At 42.1% G+C, this 6,000-nt stretch overlaps 1 long non-coding RNA gene and 1 pseudogene across 1 annotated transcript in view; one reads left to right on the top strand and one right to left on the bottom strand.

Moving 5' to 3' along the window:
- Positions 1-6,000, top strand: part of LOC119625811 (uncharacterized) — a 48,881-nt gene that overhangs the window by 16,710 nt on the left and 26,171 nt on the right. The gene's annotated exons all lie outside the window — the stretch shown is intronic.
- On the bottom strand, positions 5,202-5,705 carry LOC103241936 (small ribosomal subunit protein eS26 pseudogene; annotated as a pseudogene).

Genomic DNA, 6,000 nt, shown 5'->3' with positions numbered 1-6,000 from the left:
TTTCTTTTTCTTTCTTTCTTTCTTTTTTTTTTTATTTTGAGACTGAATTTTGCTCTTGTCGCCCAGGCTGGAGTGCAATGGTGTAATCTCAGCTCACTGCAACCTCCACCTCCAGGGTTCAAGTGATTCTCCTGCCTCAGCCTCCCAAGTAACTGGGATTACAGGCACCCACCACCACACACCTAGCTAATTATTGTATTTTTAATAAAGACGGGGTTTCACCATGTTGGCCAGGCTGATCTCGAACTCCTGACCTCAGGTGATCCACCTGCCTCGGCCTCCCAAAGTGTTGGGATTATAGGCGTGAGCCACCGCGCCCCAGACGTAAGAGGCCACTTTTCGCTGTGGCTCAGATAACTCTGAACTGTGGCATATTCCAGACAGAGGTATAATAGGACTAAGCACTGAATGTCCTAAGGGAAAGTCTCCAGGTTTTTGAAGACCACATCATGGCAATAATGGCCTAGCACAGCAATTCCTGTCTCACGGCGAGGAAGCGGAGGTTAAGGGGGAAATAGAGTATGAAAAAGTACATTTATTAATTTAATCACAAAAACATGGAAAGTAAAACCCCTAAAAGTCTCCTCGGTCCATTCAGATGCAGAAAAGGTAGGGTGAGAAAGCATTGTGCAGGCTTGGCTTAGAGAAGACTGAGGAACATGAGAAACAGTGCCTTAGCTTTTTATGTTTACTTTTTTAAAAGAACAGCAATGCAAGGAGAAACATTTGGGAGATGCTTATCAATGTAAAAAACATCTGGAAATGGGAAATAGCAGATGCAGATGATTTTGTTCTAAGGGAGGATTTTGCTCCTAAATTTCTCTAGGAGACCCCACACAGCAGAATGGAAGCTTCTGGTGATCAGTCTTCCACTTCTCTTGCAGAGGAGACATTGATCACGATGAAGACAGGCCGTAAGCAAAAGCTGGGGGCAGAAATGTTTGGGGTTGTGTACCAGGCCGTTGTTTCTAGGTACCTCTGCAGGATCTCGAAGGACTTCCCTGAGATCACCAAGGGACAGAAATTCACATTGCACACTTCCGTGGGTCACCATTCACATTTCAGTCTGCTGGGGAACGGTACTCCAGGGTGCCTTTCACACGGTCTACAATGGGGGATGTGTAGTGTGACTCAGCATTTCTCCTCTCTGTGTTGGATAGATGTCTCTGGCATTCTATAAAATAATGGCTTTTTCACAGGTGGTCCTGCCACCTCCACTGGACTTTAGTGGGGTACTCTCTGCTCTATCGCCTGTCTTTCTGCTATGACTGGATACAGGCTGGTAAGAGAAGGGTGAGCATGTCATTCTGCATTCTTTTCCCTTTTCTGCTAACCCACGAAGATCTCCCGTGAATCGCCATGAGCAGATGAGACCAAATTAGAACAAAATCCTTCCACTCCAGAGAGTGAAGCTAGGTCTTCCTGAAAAAGTATTTAATATAGTTTTAATGCTCATATAATCCTTAAATCTGGCTAATTTTTAAGAACCTTCCATTTGCAAGATTACATGTATGACTGTCTCTCAGTGCCTCGATTTTCTCATCTGTAAGATGGGCTGTAATATAATGGGTTATTGAGAGCATTGTATGAGTTAATATAAAAAAAGTCCCTCTGTCAAGTACTAAGTGTTATTATTAAATGAGAAATGTGATAACTAAGCACGTACAATGATGGGTTTTTTTCTTTTTCTTTTTAAATAAGATGGGGTCTTGCTACATTTCCCAGGCTGGTCTCGGACTCCGGGGCTCAAGTCCTCCCACCTCGGCCTCTGAGGGATTACTGGGATTGCAGGTATGAGCCACCACACCTGGTCTACAATAATTGTGAAATCAAAAAGATCACTTGTAATACTGGTTTTGTAGTAGCACTGGTGCCTTCCATAGGGCGATGTTTTGGCCTGTGGATGAAATGTTGAGTATTACTCTCTAAAAGCAGGCTCCTGACTGACGCAAAAGTCATCATGCCTTGTGTCCGCATGAGCAGATTCTTTCCTGCCTTCAAAGAAAAGTGAGAAGAAAAGAATTGATTTCTTCTGTGGAGTTGGACCCTTTCCAGAACTTTATGGCTATGTTTTAAATTGATGAATGGCTGACTGCCGGTGGAGACCCTGACAGGCTGGGACTGCTGGGATGTTAAAATAAAATGATAGAAAATGAAGACAATTCAGCTTGAGTTTCCACAGGGCCATTTGATCCGACCAGAATCCTTTCCAGAGCAAACGAGGCCAGAGTGAGCCAACACCTGTAACAACATTGCTGTGTCCCTGCCCAAAGGGTGGCCACTGGAGGCAGAAGGGAAATAAGGAGTCTGTGGGGCAGACAAAGGAAAGACACAGGCCTGGGGACCCAGCTGCCTCATGCCACCTTTGAAATGACAATGGGGATTTTAAAAACCTACTGCAATTTAAAACAGGAAAAGAAGTCTCCCTACCTGTAAGGCGATGCTTCGGGTGGGGCCAGTCTCTTCGGGACTCATCTGTATTGCAGCTTTGTAACCCTCTAGGGCCTTGGGCCTGATTTCTCTTGGGAGGCTGCCCTCCAGGTGGCTGTGCCAGACAGCAGCGGGCTCCAAACTGAGGGAGGTGAACTCATCTTCATAACACTAGATGCTGAAAATCTGACACTTTATCCATAGCAGGTAAACAAACTTAAAAAGGTTATTTTAAATAACAAAATAAAATAAAAATAATACCCTTTGGGAGGCTGAGGCAGGTGAATCACCTGAGGTCAGGAGTTCGAGACCAGCCTAGCCAACATGGCGAAACCCTGTCTCTACAAAAATACAAAAAAAAAATTAGCCAGACGTAGTGACGGACCCCTGCCATCCCACCTCTTAGAAGGCTGAGGCAGGAGAATCGCTTGAACCTGGGAGATGGAGGTTGCAGTGAGCTGAGATCATGCCACTGCACTCCAGCCTGGGTGACAGAGCAATACTCCGTCTCAAAAAAAAAAAAAAAAAAAGTAATAAAAGTAATACATGTTGGAAGAAAGTTTAGAAAATATAGAAAAGTAACAAAAAGAAGAAATTATTCATGTCTCACTACCTATAGCCAACATTTGTTAAAAGTTTGGTATGTTTTCTTCCAGACTTCAACAAAAACACCCAGAGAACTGTGCTTTAAAAAGTAGTCATGACTATGTCTTACTTAATATTATTTTATAATCATTCTACGTGGTATGATGACATTTTATAGACACAGTTGAATGGCTGTGTAATTCTATCAAATAAATGGATTATTAGTTAATTTTCTTTTTAATAAAAGGATATTTTGACTATTTTACTTTTTACTAGTATAAATAATGCTACAATGAGCACTTCTTAAATCACTGCTTTTTGAGATGTAATTCAGGTATCATGAAATTTACTTTTTATGGAGTACATGCTGTAGATTTTAGCATATTCGCAGTTGTACAACTGTCATCACATCTCATTCCAGAATATTTTTATCACCCTAGAAAGAAATCCCATACCCATTCCTCCTTCTCTCCAGCCCCTGACAACAACTAATCTGTTTTCTATTTCTATGGATTTGTCTATTCTGAACATTTCATGTAAATGGAACCACAAAATAGGTGACCCTTTGTGTCTGGCCTCTTTCGCTGATCACAGTATTTTCAAGGTTCACTCATGTTATCACAGTGTCAGTACTTGATTCCTTTTTATGGCCAAATAATATTCCATCATGTAGATGCACCACTTTTGTTTATCCATTCACCAATGAACGGACATTTAAAGCTTCTCTTTCACCTTTTGGCTATTACGAACATTGCTGCTCTGAATATTTACATAGGAGGCTTTTGTTGTTTTTTTTTGAGACAAGTTCTTACTCTGTCACCTAGGCTAAAGTACAGTAGCATGATCTTGGCTCACTGCAACCTCCACCTCCCTGATTCACGCAATTCTCCTGCCTCAGCCTCCCAAGTAACTGGGATTATAGGCGCCCACCACCATACCTGGCTAATTTTTATATTTTTAGTAGAGATGGAGTTTCACCATGCTGGCCAGGCTGGTCTCAAACTCCTGACCTCAAGTGATCTGCCCGCCTCAGCCTCCCGAAGTGTTGGGGTTATAGGCGTGAGCCACCGCACCTGGCCCATGTACAAGTTTTGTGTGGACATGTTTTCACCAACCTTGAGTATAAACCCAAGAGTGGAATTACCAGCCACATGGTGACTCTGTGTTTAGCCTTCTGAGGAACTGCCCAGCTGTTTTCCAAAGCGACTACACCATTCTGCATTTCCACCAGCACTGTGCGAGCTTTCCAGTATTTTCATAACACTTGCTATTTTCCGTTTTAATTTTTTTAATATCCATCATAGTGGGTGTGAAGTGGTATCTCATTGTAGCTTTTATTTTCATTTTCCTGGTGACTAGTATGTTTAGCATCTTCTCATGTGCTTCTTGAATGTTTGTGTATTTATCTTCTTTGGAGAAATGTTTATTCAAATTGTGTGCACAGTTTAAAATTGTGTTATATTTCTTTTTATTGTTAAGTTACAAGAATTCTTTCTACATTCTGGATAAAAATCCCTTATCAGAAATATGGAGAAAATGCAAACATTTTCTCCCATTCTGTGGGTTGTCTTCTTACTTTCTTTATGGTGTCTTTTGATGCACAAAAGTTTTACATTTTGATGAGGTCTGATTTATCTTTTTTTTTCTTTAGTTGCTTGAACTTTTGGTGCCCTATCTACAAATCTATTATCTAGACCATGGTCATGAAGATCTACATCTTTGCTTGCTTCTAAAAGATTGATAATTTTTGATTTTATATTTAGATCAAAGTCTGCATCACATGGAAACATCTAGGACAGGGAGACTTTGCTGACTTAAATGGTCTGAAAATTTTGATATAGTCCAATCGCTTTCCAAAGTGGTTGCACCCGTTTGCATGCTTATTAGCAAATGAGAGAGCCCATTTCATTGTATACTGTAAAGCTTTTTTAAGGTTCCTATTACTCTTGTTAGACTAGATATGACCAAATTCTTGCTATGGATCCGCCAACTTTACCTTTCATTCTTTTCTGACCAAAGTTTCTGAGGCATTAAGGTATTCAGTGATGAGTGGATATTTCTTGTGTTGTCTTCACTGATGTAATTGACTAAAATTGAGGTAGCCATAAAATGATTTAACTCATTGTTGAAAATAAACACCTATTGAGCATCTGTAGAGGGTGAGGGGAAGAGTGGAGGGGAGGGAAAGAGGGGATGGGGGTGCAAAGATGAATGAGACACAACCCCTAGTACGGAGAACACTTATGTTTGTCAGGAACACTTTCTTTTTTTTTTTTTTATACAATTTCCATTTTATTTTTCTCCAGAGAATAGTCTGTCTCAGTCTTTAAGGACTCAGCTCCTTACATGGGCTTTGGTGGGGGACGTGGGGCAGCACCCGCAGGTCTAAATCGGGGAGGGGATGTTCGGTCCTTGCGGGCTTCACGAGATGGATTCCTGACTACTTTGCTGTGAATTGCACAACTCACACAGTAATGTAGCTTCACACACAGCTTGGGAAGCACATAGGCATCGAAGACGCTCGCTTCAGAAATGTCCGTGACTGCTGCGACCTCCACTGTGTTTCCAATGACGAATTTCTTAATGGCCTTGTCCTTGGGCACGCATCGGGCACAGTTAGTGCAGCGAACAGGCTGCACATGGCCGCGGCCCTTTTTGGCACGACCGTTGTTCCTTCTTCTCTTTGTCATCTTGGATGTACGGACCGAAGAGAGCAAGGAACACTTTCATAGCTGTGTGCCTGGGGGTCCTCTCAAACAGCCCTGGTGTTACGGAGACAAGATGCCATCCCTGTTGTAATGGTGAAGAAATTGGCTCAGAGGTCAAATGAATTGTGCAAGGTCACATGGCTAATGAGGGAAAAGAGTCAGTCAACCAGTATTTACTGAGGACCCTCTATGTGCCATGCATGCATCCAGAGATATAGTATTGAAAAAGGAGCCTCCATTCTGGTTGAGAAGAGACAGGCACAAACAGTCAAGAAAC

The sequence above is a fragment of the Chlorocebus sabaeus genome, chromosome 15 (assembly GCF_047675955.1).
Source record: "Chlorocebus sabaeus isolate Y175 chromosome 15, mChlSab1.0.hap1, whole genome shotgun sequence".
In the NCBI taxonomy this organism is placed as follows: Eukaryota; Metazoa; Chordata; class Mammalia; order Primates; family Cercopithecidae; genus Chlorocebus; species Chlorocebus sabaeus.
This window is presented reverse-complemented; position numbering and strand designations above follow the sequence as displayed.